Below are 16,392 nucleotides of genomic sequence, written 5' to 3' on the forward strand. Positions count from 1 at the left end.
CCATTTCCTATTGCATTACAGCCTAACTCTCGTGTGGTAGCAAGGACCCCATGGATGCAGCTCTGAGGGCTCCAACAGCACAGGCTTTTCCCCTTTTCTGGACAAGTGATTTTCTTACTTTGCCTCTGCTTTTCTTGAATAGCTTTCCTTCTGTTAGTAAAACTCTGTTCAGCCTCCATCAGGAGGCTAGGCTCTGAAGTCCGTTCTATTTCCCCAGAGGGATTCATTATACTCTCATTCCTGCTCAAGTGTCATTTGTCACTTGGATATCTTGCTCTCCACCCTTTTCAAAACACATCGAGCTGTTCATGGCATGCAGTTCACAGTGCATGTGTATGTTTTCAATAATTGTTTCTATAATTGGATGGGGAGCACGGTGTAATTGAAGAATTTGCTCAGTACTTGTCCTTTATCTTAGTCTTTATTGGTCAGGCTGAGTAATAGAGACATCGTGAGTTATGAAAGAATGAAATGAAAAATCTTACAAATTGTAACATACATCTCAGTTTCCTATACTACTATTATCAAGAGTATAAATTTATGAGGTTTCAAAATAATTTGAGTAATTCACAATTCCCTATTTTACAAATCAGTTTTGCTGTTTTGAAATAACTTACTTCAAGTCATAGAGATTATCAATACAGCTCTCACTCCTTACTCACTACTGTCTTTTTAAGATCTCACCTATCAAAATATGCAGAGTAGGACCAAAATTATTATGAAATCCAAAACACTGTCCTGTATTTTATTATGTTTTTATCTTTAGTTTTTTGACAGTACTGGGGTTTGAACTCAGGGCCTCACACTTGTTAGGCAGGCACTCTAACACTTGAGCCACTCCACCGGCCCTTTTTTGTGATGAGTTTTTTCAGAGATAGGGTCTCATGAACTGGTTGCTCAGGCTGGCTTTGAACCACAATCCTTCTGATCTCTACCTCCTGAGTAGCTAAGATTACAGGTGTCAGTCACTGGTGCCTAGTTCTGCCCCATATTTTAATAAGGACATTTATGTTTAGACAGTTCTTGCTTGCAGGAGAGGGGGCTGTCCTGTGCACTGCAACATCCTCTACCTCAGAGAACCAGTGTGATAGCCAGAAATGTTTCCAAATGCCAAAGGACATGTGTAAAATCATTGCTAGCAGTGAAGCCCCTGACATAGGGCAGTGGTTCTTCTTAATTATAAACATCAACAAAGAAAAGGTTTAATTATCTCTCATATATTGTTTTTTGCTGTATATTGAAAAGATTACAGAATAGAAATGTTTGTTCAAAGTAGCTAACAAGTAACTACCTAACCAGGTTAATTTTTTGTTTTGTTTTGTTTTTACTTTTGCTTTTTCCCAGTACTGGGGTTTGAACTCGAGGCTTTGCACTTACTACTCAAGTGCTCTATCTCTTGAGCCACACCCCTGACCTTTAGCTTTTTTAGTTTGTTTTTTGGGTAGGGTCTCACCATTTTTTCCAGACCAGTCCAGACCACAATCCTTCTACATCCACCTTCCAAGTAGCAAGTAGTACAAGCTTGTACCATCACACCCAGCTCGTTTTGAGAAGCAAGGTCTCTTAACTTTGTCCAGGCTGGCCTATAAACTTGACTGTCCTATTTCGACCTCCTGATTGTCTAGGATTACAAGGGTGTTCCATTCCACCTGGCTTAACCAGATTAATCATAACTCTATGTATAATCACCTAGATCTCCATTTGACAAATGATAGTCTGAGAATGATAAAAGTTATACCATTAGGGAAAAAAAACATAAAACTGAAAATCTTCTGATTTATTTCATTTTATATTTCAGCATGCCTTTTTAAATTAACTTTCCCTTGACCCCATGTCTGCTGAATTCTGGGGTTCTTTCTAAGTCAGCAGTCTGTTTATAATGTGAAAATTGAATGTGGGAATCATCGGTGCTGTCTGTAGTACACTGATGATGGGAGCAAATGGCATAGTGAAGTAGAATATGTTTGAACTTGTCCCACCTCTAAGTTTCCATTATTTGGTCATGAGTGCTTGAGGAAGAAAGACGTTTAGAAGAAGAAAAATACAATTTAAGTCAAATATATTTCATTTTGCCTTGATTCTAATTCTTTTCAATACAATGTCTTTAAACAGGAAATTGAGAACAGATATGAACTTTGGCCAAGCCAACTAGATGTTTTTCCAAATCTAATACATTCAGCGACCTTAGTAACACAGGAAACCCCCTGATTCTTTCTGGAGACTAGAATAAAACCTGATTCAGCAGATTAGTAGTGCTGACCAAACTCCTTGACTTCAACCCTGCTTGGGTCTGGGGAAGGAAGACTAGTTAACATGAGTTAACTAGTTAATTAGCTAAGTTAACTGCAAACTGCGAAGTCCAGATTGCTGCTGTTTCTGTGGTATCCTTCCACTTACTTAAAGGCAAGAGAGAAACAATAAAATGCCATCCTTGTCACATACTCAATGGTTGGAAAACATGAGTGGACATGAGGTATTGTCATCACCTGTTCCGTGTAGTAAGTTAAAATGGAAAATGGATCAGACCTGGCATAAATGTTTAGACAAGAAGGATGGAACACTGTTGGAATTTAGCTCTCTCATTCCACCCTAAGAACAGAGCACCATGGTGGCCAGCTTTGCAGGTGTACAGGGGAAGTGGATTGAATGCATGTGTGGTGACATTGAGTTCAGCAGGGTCCATGCAGTGACACAAAGGAAGGAGTAGATGTCAACCATTGGTTACACAGTGTCTCCCATCCGGCAGCAATGGTTTCTCAAAGCAACAGGTGATTTATTTAAGGGAAAATGGAAAGGTGGGGGCAGAAAAAGAGATTTAGAAGAAGGGATTTTCAGAAATGTGCTTTGGCTTTTGAGAAAAGTAACTCACAGCATGCTTCACCAAGGTGGACAAAAATATTCTGGAAACAGAGCTTCCCTCAGACAAACACACACACACAAAACCCTATCCCTTGAACCCCACTGGTGAGGACCGAGAGATCCACCTTTCACACAGCCACCTTCCTCACTTCCTCGATGATGGGGTGGATGAACCTCATTTAGTGTGCTTCTGTGTTCACAGAGAAACAACAAAACAAAACCCAAGAAAGTCTTCTTGGGACTGTTTTTCTACTGGTTCCTTTAGCATTTGCAAATCATTGCCTTTGACATTTTTATTCCCTAAGGTAATTAAATATTAGAAAATACTCAGAATTCATTGGTTGCCAGATGCTAACACCCTTACTACTGTCAGGAGGAAGAACACAGGGTAGATGCTCTGATGGTGGTCGCTCCCTGGAAATCTGCCAGGGTGGGGACAGGACATGGGAGGCTGGGCTCAGACCTCCTGCAGGGTTCAACTTCCCAGGTGGCTTTGTCAGCACTCTTGCAGAACCATTTGCAGAAAAAATGTATTTGCTCCATATTTCTGTCTTTTTGTAACAAAGGAAACCCATGCATCCTGCACACTTCACTCTGTTCTGAGTTTTTCCCTTCATCAACCCAAGAAATAGAAATTAATGTCTGTTCCAATTTTTATTTGTAGAGGAGAAAAATAAATTAAAAATTATCATTTCTTGTTTCTTTGCCTGGGCTGGCATTGAATCATGATCCTCCTATTACCTCCATCTCCCCAGTAGCTGGGATTACAGGCATGAACCACTATTCACAGCCCCCAAGTCCATCTGATCTTGACTTAGTACTGCTGGGCAGGGAACTTAATTTTAAGTTTCACTCTCCAAAGCCATCACATCTTACCAGGTGCAGTATTTAGAATTTGTAAGAAGTTGTTAATGAATCAAACCATATAAAAGACTCATCATTAGTCCATGACTAAGGCAATTCTACATAATTACACATAAATTAAACAAAGAACAAACAAATTAATATTCCCTATATCCTGTGAAAAGAGTTTTGTGTGACTGAAACTTACACTTAATGAGAAGTCTGTGATCTTGACTAATTTAATGGTTCCCTTGCACATAATAAGCAGTACAAAAAGATTTCTAGACAGTACTTTTCAAGATAATATTTTCAACTTGAAGCCTAAAAGGAACAGGAAGAAAGACAACTTTTGTTCAAACTATTTACTCCTTTCTAAGTGAGAATTTGCCTGAGATACTTAATCACAAAATATATGAGCAATGGTACATTTTTTTTAATGGTCAAGAAAATATCCTTAAATATGTCAGACATGGTTCTTAAGGTAGTGCTTTCTTTGAGATGCTGAGGACCGATCCCAAAGCTCCACACCTGCACTGTCACTCAGCAAGTACTGTTACTCAGCTGCGCACTCAGCTTGAAGCTGTTTTTAAAAAGTGGCATACAAATTGAAATAATTACAAAGACATTATTAATATCTTGAAAAGTTATTGCACCATAATAACCTTACTATTATAAAGACCTATGATATAATTTCCTATAATCATTAAAACTTATGTCACCAAACTAATTTCAACTGAATTAACTTGATCGTGAGAACATTCCTTTCACACGGATGTTACTCCATTTGGACATAGTGCAGAGGAGAGAAGATGCCTTTCTTGTCCTTTCTGGGGCCCCTGGCTGATGTCCCAAAGCAAAAGACAGGTTAACATCAAAAGGGGTATGAATTTAATTAATGTAAGTTGTGAGACACAAAAGGTGCCACAACAAAATACAGACCTGAAAAACTGAGTAAGATTGTACATTTTTCTGCTTGATGAAGTTTGATGAAGAAGCGGGTGGTGTAGAGGGGAATGGACGGAAAGTAGGATCTGATGGACGTACTGGGGAGGAGTCCAGCAAGGTGTTCCCACAAATTCTCCCCATTCCTCAGGGTGCAGGGAGGCCCTGCTATGGGAGGAGGTCAGAGAGACCGACCTGATTCTTCCACTTTCTCAGCTTTCTTCAGATTAAAATATTCAGTATGCCAAATTGCCATGCTCTGGGGTGACGTCTTCTGTTCTGAACCCTATCAATTTCAGATAGTAATAAAAGTTTAGAGTTTTTTTCCTTTTTCTGTGACAGACAACAGAACTATGTCTTCCTTTATGTCTATTGCTAATCTTATTTATTTATTTACCTGTCCATTAATTTATGTATTGGAAGTACTGGGTTTTGAAGTCAGGGACTTGAGCTTGCAAGGCAGGTGCTGTACCACTTGAACCCTTTTTGCTCCAGTCATTTTTCAGATAGGGTATCATGTTTTTGCCTGGTCCAGTCTCAGACTGCAATACTCCTACCTACACTTCCCACTTAGTTGAGATTGCAGTCATGTACCACTGTGTCCAGTTTATTTGTTGAAATGGGGCCTCACTAACACTAACTTTTTGCCTGGTCTGGCCTTGAATCTCTCTCTTCCTGATCTCTGCCTCCTAGTAGCTGAGATTGCAGGGATGAGTCATTGTGCCTGGCTCTATAGCTAATCTAGTGAAAGAATTCCACCAAATTCATTTTTCAGGTATTGATCTATTGGCTGACCTTGTTTTAGAGGATAGAGTTTGCAGGATAAAATTTTACTTTTTTATGTAAAAGAATAAAATTTTCAGTAGGTGGGTGTTTTAAACTTACTTATAAAATCTCACTTTGCAGTGAACTCTAGAGAGTTCAGGAGAATTTATGATCACTCTCAGTCCACCCAGACCAGCTTAGCTTACTGGTCAGGATTTATTTTTATCATAAGCACTATTGCTTTGTAATACATCTAGTTTTCTACCAATGTCAAGTTTCCATGGAAACAGCTTGAAAACTAACTCAAGGCCATTTCTCTTTTTACAGAAAAGGGGAAAATGTTTTGTGATGCATGCATTCTCATCAGGAAGCACAAATATTTGGGAATTTAGATTACCAAATACACTGTCTTTTCTGACTTATGAAGTAATAAAATTCAAAAGGACAGTTATGTTTTCAACTCAAGAAACTAAAATAAAAAAATGTTCCCAAAAGAAATAGATAGGAAATACCAGTAAAGATAAAAATGTAATATAAATTAACAAACCTAAAAAAATAGGAAATTCATATTTTATTTTAAAGAGATTACTAAAGTAGTTTTTTTTGACATGAAGATTAAAAAAGACAAAGAGAAAACAAATGAGTTACTCTAGAATTCAGAAAGGAGAACCAGACTACTCAGTTCAAGCATAGATAAAATAGTTAATTTATAGAAAAATATAAATCACCACTTTTCCCTCAAGAGCCACTTAATCATTACCAAGAGAAGGTGAAAGGCCATCTAATCTTTTCCACTAAATTAAGGCATCAAGATTTTCGGGGACATTTTTTACAGACACTGTTACACCTCACATTAGTAATGAGAAATAATGAAACAAGACAGGATAAGAAGTTTTCTCAATATTTACAAACAATATGACCAACACCAGGTGATACAGAAAAAATTAACAAATCACCTAAAACCAATAAGAAAGAGCAGTTATTATCTAGATAGAACAATATTTAGACATTCAATAGCAGTCTTGTATCAGCAATAAGCACATACAAAACATAATTTAAAAAATACTCAAACTGCAATGCATGCTATAAACTATGAATAATCTTATAAGAAATGTAAACAATGTATATGTAGAAAATAACAAAACTCCGGAATAACCTGAAAGGTCTAAATACACAATTGCTGTGTTTGTGTGTGTGACTACTTAGAGGTTAATTGTTCTATAAATTCGATGTTATTTGACAGAACTTTAAGATTTTACTGCCTCCAAATCTGAAATGCACATGGGTGAGTAAATGAATGACTAGTGTCCAGAAATACATGTGTGTCAATGCAAATTGTTACATTATAAGAATAATGTTTGGGAATTATTATAGGATAAGAATAACATAAGTAACAATGAATAGAGTGAAGAGACAATCCACAAAGTTGGGGAAAATACCTTCAAACTCTATATAGCAGATTTCTCAGGAAGTGCTGTTAAAGTGATGGCAATCCATTTGGAAAAATACGAAAGATTCATAACTCATAACATAGCAATTTCCCAATGAATTAAAACAAGGATTGATTTGCACACTTCTGTCTTTGTCATTATGAACCACACCATTTCTGTCACAATTCTCACCTCTACAGTCACAAGGACAAAGGAACCAGGTGAGGAAGTGGATCTGTCTGCAAGCTTTAGTGCAAACCCTGATTTAATCTCACTGGGCCAGAACTTCCTTACTTGGGAAACTGAAATAATATCTATGCCATAGATTATAGAACAGACAAGGGAGGTTAAAATGTTTAGGGCAGTGTTGGATACAGAGAATCTAGCTTTATGTCATTACATTCCCAGGCTGGCATGCCTACTGTATAGTAGGCATTGTATGCATTTTCGATTAGCGGAATTAAGCGAAAACTTTTTGTTGCTGTTGGTTTAACACTTACAGGAAACAAAACAGATTTTCTTTGAAATGATTTTAGTCTTTTCATTGTTACTATTTGTAATGTAGAAGACACATAACATATTGCTCCATAAAGATGTTTTAAGTTATATATACTTACACACATATATATTTATATAAAATATCATTGGTTTAAAATATATTCTACAATGTATAATTCATATACAAAAATATATATATAATTTTAAGATATATAAATATAGACTACAATGAGGAGAATTGTAAAAACTATGCCAAGATCAAAAGAAATACAGAAATTATGAGAACTTCTGTTTAGACAAACTTTTTAATTTATTTTTCACTCTTCTTTGTTGTCATCAACATTTTAAATTATGTTGCACTTGCAGCTTGGAAATGCTCTTAGTCACTTCAAATGCTACTTATATAAATTAATTAATTTGACATTTAAAGAATAAAAATTATCTTGCACCATTCATATTTTGCTTATCACATTTGGACCTGAAGATTGTACAAGAAAGAAAAAAGTGACAATGTATCCCATCCAAAAAGTGAATAAAAGGTTTTGAAGAAAACCTTTTTGATTGGAATGTATAATTAAGCCTGATGTAAAGAAAGTTTCCAAAGGCATTTCCACATTGGACCCATTAGCTTATTTTTGCTCATACAAAATCCTGGTGCATATAATTTATTTTTATTATTTCTGTGCTGAATGAAGTTATTTAGCATGTTTAATAATGATACTGTTTCCCTATTTAAACATCAAAAAAAGAATGCAAAGGTTTAAAAATGTCTGTATTTTAAAACCTGTAATAATAGAAGTGCACTCTAGGGACATTGAAAAATTACACATGAAAAGTTATACTGGGCTCTTCTTTAGTGGGAAAAATATTGGAGCCTTGCCTTGTCTGAGTGACTTTGGTATCTGATACCATCCAGAGAGAGGTGTGGAGGTCTGTAGCCATCTTCAGAGCTCAGTAGGACATAAGTGCTCCTTCAATGTCTAGTCCTAGACTCCCATCAGCAAGTCCAGGCTTCCATGGGTTCCATGGCTTTTCTCTTCTGTGTTCACTTGTGGCCAACAAGGGCAGAGAAGCAAATATTTACTTCCAGTATCCTTAAAAATCACGGTGGGATGAGAAAAGCCTCATAATGATGCCTGTTCTTGTCCTAAGTAGGTGGCCAGGAAGGAAGCTCTGTCTTAGCTTTGTAAGGAGGAATGGACAATTTCCCACCCTTCAATTTGTCAAGACAGCCTCTGGAACTGCAGTAACCAGTTGCACGTGGCGGAGGCCTTGACATCCTTTGCATAAAGTACCTGACGTGCCTACTTTCCCTAACACTTCCACACTCCATGCAGCCACTCTCATCCTCAGAAGTGTCCAACATTCCCATTTCCATTGGCACAAATTCTCTTTTATTAGCATGAAAAGGAACCCTGGCCTCTGTCAACCTCTCCAGAAACTTTTGTCTTTTCTCCCTTAAACTTTGTGCTGTATTGAAAGCACAAGCCCTGCATGCTGCTGTGCTTTTCACCATGCTACCCCTTCTGCTTTAAATGCCTTTCTTCCGAGGAGCAGTTTGTGCAAACTCCAACTCACCCTTAAAGTTTTAATTCAAAGACTTCCTACTCCAGTGCTTGTGTTTAACTTCATATTCAACACATTCTACAGCACAAATCTTTCACTACCTATGTTTGCCTTTTTACCTTCAGATACTAAGCATCTGGGAGGACAGGAAATTTCCTTCTTGTGTCTGTGATTCCTAAATTAGTATCTTGTATCCAACAGGTGACAAATATTTTCTAATGAATAAATGAAGAATTGATTCAACTGTTTTAGCTGCAATAAATAATTACAAAAGGTGATAAAATCTCCTGTACCAAGACTTTGAAAATATAATTGGCACATTTAATTATCTTGATCCTAAATATATGAATTATCTACCCTACATTTATAGCAATTCACCTTTGTATATTTTTATACTGCTTTGATAGAAAACCAAAATATTAACTGCTAGGGGCAGTAACAGTGGAGTGCTGGTTTTCTTTATATTCCTGGAGTCCTAAGTTCCCAGAGGTGCAGAAGTGGTGCTGACCACAGATGCAGGTGATGGCTAGATTGGCTTTGTCACTGTTCTGTAACTTCTGAGCAACTCACAATCCTTCTCTAAGACAGTTTCTGAGTCTTCATAGAATATCTTTGGTTGTGAGCCAGAGGAAGCTGCAGTTGTACATTGAATCATCGACCAGTTTTGTAGCTTTAGTCTTGAAGTAGCAAGAGGAAGCTATTCTTTTTTCCCTGTTTGGTTGTCGATTTATTTAAATTATTTAGTACAAAGACATTGTCCTGGTAGTAGAATAATATAATGAAGTTGTCTCTTACCAATCTAACAGAGTAAGAACAAAAGGCTTTATAAGAGGGCAAAGGATCCACTCTGTTGTGTGTGTCTTTTTGTGAGTGAGGGTGTTTGTGAAAGTGGTCGATGGCATGTGTGTGCATGACTGTGTTTGCATATTTGCATGTGTGTGTGTGCAAGGGTTTGTGAGCTTATGTGTGTATGTCTATAATGGAGGAAGCAGGACACTTTTTGGAGTTTGCTCACTTACAAATGAAAGGGTTTAAGCAAGGGCTTCTCAGATTTAAGGAATCAAAAAATATACTTGAAAGCATTACTACTCTCTATTTTTGACTGCTGAGATCCATGCATTAATCAATTAACTATGGTACTAGTTTTCTTTAATAGTTTTTGGGACCTAACAATGTAAGATATTACAAACACAAGTATCCTCTGTTGCATTACAACTTCGAGTGAAGACCAGATGCACTTCCACATTAACTCACGTTTGTTGTTGAGGGGCCAAGTGAGAATTAGTCAGGCTTCACTTCTCTCTGTTTCCCCAAAGTATGTATTTAATAATTAGAAATATGGATGTGAATTCTCTTAAGGCACTTACTTAAAAGGGCTATGGATTTTCTCAAAGTTAAGTTAATTCTTTGGCAGCTCTGTTTCATCAAGGGGAAGGCTATCCTTTTACCAATCTAATAACCTGTTCAACTCCACAGAGTGCAATGAAAGGTTACAGTATTCTTACCTTACCAAGTCTCTTGAAAATGCCTTCTTTGCTTGTTTAAATGAAGGCTCCACCTTAATTAAAAGAGAATTCTTAAATTTTTAGGGTGAGGTATATAAAATATTTTATCAGCTGTGAATTAAAGAAATACTTTGAGAAATTGATATATTCACAAATGGATAAATTTATCTGAACTTTTAAAAAAATATCATTTTTTTCACAAAATTGGAGAACAGGAAGGCAGAACAGGTCCTTCCTGGGGGAGTTGGTACCAGTGGGAAGGAGGAGGAGGTAGGGAAATGGTGTGGGAAGTTGAATATGGTACAAATACTATATACAAGTGTGTAAATGGAAAAATGAAATCTACTGAAATTATTTCAGGAATGAGAGGAGGGGGAGCAAAGGAGAATGATGGTGGGGGTGAATTCAAGTATGACATATTTGATGTATTGTAAGAACTTTTGTAAGTGCCACAATGTACCCCAGCATAACTATAAAAAATTACCTGAAGTTTTAAAAATTGTTAGGGATGAGAGATTTTTTATTTGACATATAAGCTTCTACTGATGTGAAATTTAAGTGGGATATGAGTTTAAAATATATTTAGACATTTAAAGTAAGTGCTTGATAATTCAAAGATTTTAAACTCCTATACACTATTAACAAATGATTGTCCAGATTGTAATAATAGTAGGATGTGTTTTTGTTCCACTATGAGAACCCTCTTAACTCATCACTTCTCTGTTTCCCTTTTCTACAGCTCCCAGGAAAACCTTCTCCTGGAGGAATGGAGCTCATTCTTCTCACTTCTGATTTATTGGTATGACTTATGAGGTCAGATCTACTTTAAATTGACTGGGAACCTGATGTGCAGCAGGTCCTCATGCAGGAGCACAGATATCACTGGTGACCTGCATAAAACCACCTGCCTCCAGCCTGACGGCCACCATCTGAGCCCTGAGTGAAGAAGCCGCAGCCTTAAATCTCTTCATTCAGAAATAATTACCAGGAAGGTAAAATGCAGAGATGAAAAGGACTAAATAAAAAGCCAAGAAATAAATAAAAACCAAACACAACTCTCTTATTTGACCATGGAAAAAAAAGTATTCCCAGAAATAAGCTGACTCAAAAAAGCCAAATTCAGCAATTAAGGTAGTAAATTATAAAATTGATTTATCAACTGGGATAGGGAAAATATAGTGATGGGAGATGTTTCTAGTCCTGATTCCTCATCATGTCAAAATGCATAGACAAAATCCCAACTGAAGAAATAGAAACTTTGCAAGTCAGCAGGTACTAGACACAATGTTGCTCTTTGCAGAGGGGAAGGTTCCCATCTTGTGTATACCCTCAAAGCCATAATGGAAGAGTGGCATTGCCACCAATTTCTTGAAAAATTCCCACGATTGCTCCCTCTCCTATCTTGGTTCAAAGATGAAGTTTGTTCTTATTGATTACTTCAACGCAACTTCTGGTATTTGCACTGTCACTTCCATTCAGGGTAATGACGTCATCTGTTCTTTGCACAGATGGTCCCACTTAGTTGTGAGACCACAACAAGCAGTTTCTTGCAGGAGTCCAAAAAAAAAAAAAAAACAAAAGAGAATTCTCAAGACATTGATTTCTTTTTCTCCTAAAAAATCAGTAGCCTAAACAAATGGACTTGTATCAGTTTGAAAAAAAAAATACTATAGTAAAAGCATCAGTATGGTCAAATGAATTAAAAAAAATCAAGAGTATTTTAAATGAAGATCAGTTTTTATTATTAAGAGCCAAGAACTCAAATACAGTCAACAGCACAGTAAATATTTGTGTTAAACATCTATTTGTTCTCTCATTTAATTAAAAAGTCATTTGTAATTTGTATTTGACATATAATAGGTTTTTATAACCATTTATCTGTGCCTCATGGAAATATGTACCAAACAACATTTTCAGTTTATTTTTCTAAATAAGTGTGTTGTTTTTATTATTTGTAGTTGCTTATTTAATTGAGTTTCCATGTCTGAAAGCTGTTTCCTAGGTTTCATTGGGTAACTGCTATCATATTAATTCAGAACTATTGGAGGACTGAAGCTTTCAAATATTTTTCTTAGTATAAAGTTAGGCTTTCTATTTTCTAAACATTGAAACAATGATATATTTTTCACTTTGGCTTTCTTTTCCAGGTCTATTTTAATAATATTGTTGTATTACCAGGAATTTCTGTTTATATAAGGGCTCATTGCTGGAGAAGAGAATTGGGTACTATACTAGAAAAGACTTGAAGTTTTTTTTTTTTTTTAAGATCTTCAGAAAAATGACAATATGAGACAAAAACATTTAGGCCATTAATCATAGCTAATAAGTCCTCATTATTCCACTTCCATAAATTACATTTAAATTGACCAGACAATCCTACTAGAGTAAAAATGAAGGTCTCATCAACAAAGGTTTACCGAGTGCCGACAAACGCTTGTGTTTCCTTACAGCTCATCAGTTGGATTCAGGATTTGCGTTGCTGCTACCAGCAGTGAATAGTGTGCAGGACAAAGTGTTTTTAACAATTAAAAGAATAAGGCATTAAGCTTATTCCTAAACTATGATCTAGAACCAAATTCCCATTATATTGTTCTGTACACTTAAATTGGCTTACTCTCTGCCACATTCTTGGTATTTAGAGTATCCTGTAATACAACAAAGAAAATTGCTTGTCATGCGTGACTTGACATCCTGAAAATTAAGATGCAGCACTTGAAAATAATCCTAGAAATAGAAATCAAATCGTCAGTTCCCGTGAGATGTGAAACATTGAAGTCTGGATGCCAGGACTTATTCACATTCTTTTAAATCCCACATGTTTGTTTCATACTATGAATTATTTGAAATTACAAACAGGAAAGTCAGCTTTCCCCAAACCATTTAACATTAGTTCCATCTGTCAAGAATAGATCATTACAATTAAGGCTCTTTTTTGTGTGTGAGTAGACTCAGCCACAAGCAGCACTGTTTTAGAGAGCCCCTAAAATATTTTGCAAGGACATGAAATGGCCAGGCTTGTGGTTCAGCAAGGATGTGAAACGGTCCCTGTAGTTCAGCAGGGAACTCTGGCAGAATTCATAAAACAACCTAGAGTGAGGCAGGGACTGGGTGGTCAGACTAGTAAAAAGTGTCTGCAATTTTCTTTGAATGCAGCTTAATTTTTCTGCTAAATTTTGGTTACATTTACTTTCTGCATTGTTTTACTGGCCTGTCTCTTTCCTCATAGTCAAATTTTAAAGTTGCCTTCACGATGCAATTCACGACTCACCACTACTTCCTCAGTCTTTAAAATAAGCATCAGTTTCCCTTGAGAAGAACTAAAAACAAATGTTTTTCAGACTGAAAGTTCTACCCTCTGTTTCTACAGTGCAGTTTCATTGCACACAGCCAGCATCTTCCAGCATCCTAATTATCAGGTTTGGCTAAAATGATGTTCACTGAGTGCCCACCATGGAACGGGAACTGTGCTGGGCCCTAGAAACAAAAGGGCAAGGAAAAAGAGAGTCCAACCCTCTTTTGAGGGAGTTTAAGATCTAGTTGGAGAAAACTCCATTAGACATGTCGTTACACTAGCTAACAAAAGTACAACTGTGCTAGGACTAAGGAAAGGACACATTATGCAGAGAGCCTGTGTCTAGCAGGTAAAGTAATCCCTGAGTTGAGCTCTGAAGAATGACTAGAAAAAAAAAAAAGACAAAATCAGGTATGAGCAGGGTGGAAAGAGCACAGCAGGTGAGAAGACCTGAATTTGACCACTTAGAGTCAAGCAAAGGGAATCAAAAGGAGAGCACTGTTAGATAGAAGCCAGACCCCACCTGTCTATGTCCTGAGTAATGACAGAGCAAAAGGAACAGAATGAGGAACACAACAGTAAACATGAAATCACATAAATCACACCAAATCCATCCATTTAACAAATGTAGGTGGGTTTGACTCCTAAATATACTAGGATATATATATATATGTATATATACATATATATATCTGGCTTATCTCCTACCTCTACCATGCCACTCACACATGAAGGATTTACTTGTACCCCCAATACACAGTAACATGGTAAGTTACACAATAAAAGAGGGTGTTATAATATATTTGACTGACCATAAGGAAAAGAGGAGAGCAGAATTCCATCTAAAAAATTAAGAATGACTGTTGGAACATTTTTATTGTGTAATTCTCAATGAAGATATAAAAAATCATTCAGATAGCATAAATGAACCACAAAGGCTGGAGCAACTACAGGAGGCAACAACACACATATATAAAAATGTGAGCAAACCAATTTGTATTAAGCTATGTTTCCCTGCACAGGCCAGAAAACCCAAAATAACATATACTAACTTGTTAGCTCTGGCATTACAAGTCCATGAAGTCATCAGGACTAGGGTGTCTTCCAATTATTTTCTCTGACATCCTTAAAATATGAACTATATCCTTATGATACAAAACAGTTGCCAGAACTCTAAAAATCATATGCACTTTCCAGAAAAAGGCAAGTTCCTCTTTTTAGGGAAAATTGACAAATAAATATTCATGCAATATTCTTTTGTATTTGTCATTGTTCAAACTAATTACTAGGAGGACTAGAAAATGTAGACTTTTTGACTGGATAGGTACTTTAGTGGTAGAACACCTGCCTAGCTAACCCAGTGCTAAGCACTGGGTTAGATTCCCAGCATGAGTTAAAAAAAAGTAAACTTTGACTGGCACAGACAAAGTCACAATGAGTAAATTTGGCATTCTGATACTAAGGCAGCTGAAGAGAATGAGTGGTGATGTATGCAACAATCCAAAGTCTGCCACAAGAGGAAAAAATGTATTATGACCAATCCATCATATCATAGGTAAGTGGAGGACTTTGGACCTCCATTTGTTAGGTTACATGCAAGCATGAAAGAATCAACCTTTTAACTACTATTTCAAAGGCAAAATGAAACAATGGAGTACCATCATGAGCACACGAAATCTTAATAGATTCTACTATGCTCCTGTCTCTTCCTCATGAGAACATGTACCCAAGATTGGGAGGGGGAGGGTGTCCCTCTGCCTTGTTATCCTGAGTAGGTACAGTGTATCTTACAGATGAACCCAGAGATTAACCAGGGGACTTGTGACTTGATGGTCTGCCATCATTATGATATTATTATGTGTTGATAAATACAAGTCATTAATAAATAACTTGTGTACACTTTAGTGTGGTGTTTTATCCATTGCTTTTTAGAGAAAAAGAAACACTGAAATTTTCTAGCATTGTTTTTATTCAGTAGGTGATACATCTGAGTGCACTGAGTCTGTGAATGCATTACTCACCTTTTCAGGTTTGGCCACAAATTCAGAGAGAGTTGCTTATCAGGTGGTGACAAGATTCAGGTATTCCAGAGACTTTGATTTAGGAAGTGAAGTTATACTCCACATTAAAAAATAAATATGTAAGCTAAGATATTTATGAATTGCCACAAAAATATACTTCCCCACAAGCATATAGCATACGTGTCTAATCACACTCACACACGTTCTTTGGTAATATGCCAGTATAATGACATCTAAACCAGTTTGAAACTATTTGAGATGTAGAGGTGACAGCACATGTTATAGGTGGTCCATCAGAGAGAAGGAAGTCCATATAATTCAAGACATGAAAGTCTTCTTGATCATGAAAGAAGGCTTCACCTCCAAAGACCTATGTGTCACCTATGATCAAATGAACTTTCTGAATCAAGGAAAATGTCCTAAGACCTTGCTTTGGTCACTCTTTGAATATTGATATGCAATGTGTTTCAAAAGAGAATATTGTTATGTTATCCAATGTGTAGATGAAAACTACAATTGTTAACTGTTATTTTTTTTTTCTGAATTGTTTCTATGTTTCTAGAGTTAGATGCAAATAAAGCAGAGAATAATGTTTTTGGTGAAACAAAAATTGACACTGTAAGAATGAACAACACTTCATACATCAGCATCATTCCTTTGGAAGATTAGTA

At 36.5% G+C, this 16,392-nt stretch overlaps 1 protein-coding gene across 1 annotated transcript in view; it reads left to right on the forward strand.

Annotated features, from left to right (window-relative positions):
- LOC109676573 (protein Largen) overlaps positions 1 to 11,987 on the forward strand; it is a 218,894-nt gene extending 206,907 nt beyond the window's left edge. Inside the window, exon 3 of the transcript XR_012442443.1 lies at positions 11,148 to 11,987. The gene's annotated coding sequence lies outside the window, so the exon portion shown is untranslated. The remainder of the gene's footprint in view (positions 1 to 11,147) is intronic.
- The last annotated feature ends 4,405 nt before the right edge of the window (positions 11,988 to 16,392 follow it).

Source organism: Castor canadensis, chromosome 16 (genome assembly GCF_047511655.1).
Source record: "Castor canadensis chromosome 16, mCasCan1.hap1v2, whole genome shotgun sequence".
Lineage (NCBI taxonomy): Eukaryota > Metazoa > Chordata > Mammalia > Rodentia > Castoridae > Castor > Castor canadensis.